We start from the raw sequence: 1,595 nt of genomic DNA on the forward strand, positions 1-1,595 counted from the left end.
GCCTGGGCCTCGACGGAGAACCACAGGCTCGAGGTGTTCTGTTCTCTCCTTTTTGCTTTTGCCTGCGATAACCTTTGCCTGCGATAACCTGCGCTTTTGCTTCATGTAATTTATGAGTGTGGCGATATTGTGTGTCGGGCTGGTGTTATAAGCAGTGTGGGTGGGATTTATGAGGGAAATAATGATCGTTCCAGAAGTCGATAAACAAATAAATCAACATGAGAAAGAAAAGAGATTGAGACAAGGGACTGTTAGTGACAGGGGAGAGAGAGGGGTGAGGGAGAGAGAAGGGGGAGAGAGGGGGGAGAGAGAGGGGGAGAGGGACAGAGAGGGGGGAGAGAGAGGGAGAAGGGGTGAGAGAGAGGGGGGGAGAGAGGGGGGGAGAGAAGGGGGGAGAGAAGGGGTGAGAGAGAGGGGGTAGAGAGAGGGAGAGAAGAGGGATGAGGGTGGGAGAGAAAGAGGAGAGAGAGGGATGGAGAGAGGGAGCGAGATTGAAGGAGAGAGAGAGCAGAGGGGAGAGAGCAGGAGAGAGAGTAAGAGAGAGGAAACAGAAGAGAGAGGAAGGAGGGAGAAAGGGAGGGAGGACTGGGACTGGACTGGGACTGGGACTGGGACTGGGACTGGGACTGGGACTGGGACTGGGACTGGGACAGGGATTGGGACAGGGACTGGGACAGGGACAGGGACAGGGACAGGGACAGGGACAGGGACAGGGACAGGGACTGGGACAGGACAGGGACTGGGACTGGGACTGGGACTGGGACTGGGACTGGGACTGGGACTGGGACTGGGATTGGGACAAGGACTGGGACTGGGACTGGACTGGGACTGGGACAAGGACAAGGACAAGGACAGGGACTGGGACTGGGATTGGGATTGGGACTGGGGACAAGGACAAGGACAAGGACAAGGACAAGGACAAGGACAAGGACAAGGACAAGGACAAGGACAAGGACAAGGACAGGGACTGGGACTGGGACTGGGACTGGGACTGGGACTGGGAGGGAGCGTCTCTTCTGGGAGAAGGAGAGATGGATCAGGAAAGGAGGAGGAGATGCTGCTGAGAGGATGAGAGGCAGGAGGAGGAGAGAAGGGCCTCTGTCTGGCCCTGTCAGAGAGAGCCAGACGTCTGGTTAGTCAGGCGGAGCGGACAGAAGGGTGGAGCCACGCCCGGCTGCCTGCTTCTCCACCGACACACCTCAAGCTCAGTCCAGTCGAGACGCCCACGTATGGATTTGACCATTGACCATGATTAAATAACAGGTTTGACTTTGGCCGAGTGGATGTATATGAAGGAAGGATTTCCTGCCTCTAGCATAAGGGAGCAATATGCAAGGAATATGAGGCAGGGAACAAATGGAGGAATAATCCCCACTGATGGATGGTAACATACAGACCACACGGGGGAGATGGGGAGGGAGGGAGATTACACAACAACCAGGGCTGAGTGGAGGATGATCCAGGAAGCTCCACAGGTCGCAGGTGCCACGCCCAAACAAGGCTTCGCTTACGCCATCGAAACATGTATGATCCGGTAAACGATTTAGTAAATTAGCAAGTCTCATTAACACATGGTAAAGGTTAATGAACATCAG

Source organism: Hypomesus transpacificus, chromosome 22 (assembly GCF_021917145.1).
Source record: "Hypomesus transpacificus isolate Combined female chromosome 22, fHypTra1, whole genome shotgun sequence".
Taxonomy (NCBI): Eukaryota; Metazoa; Chordata; class Actinopteri; order Osmeriformes; family Osmeridae; genus Hypomesus; species Hypomesus transpacificus.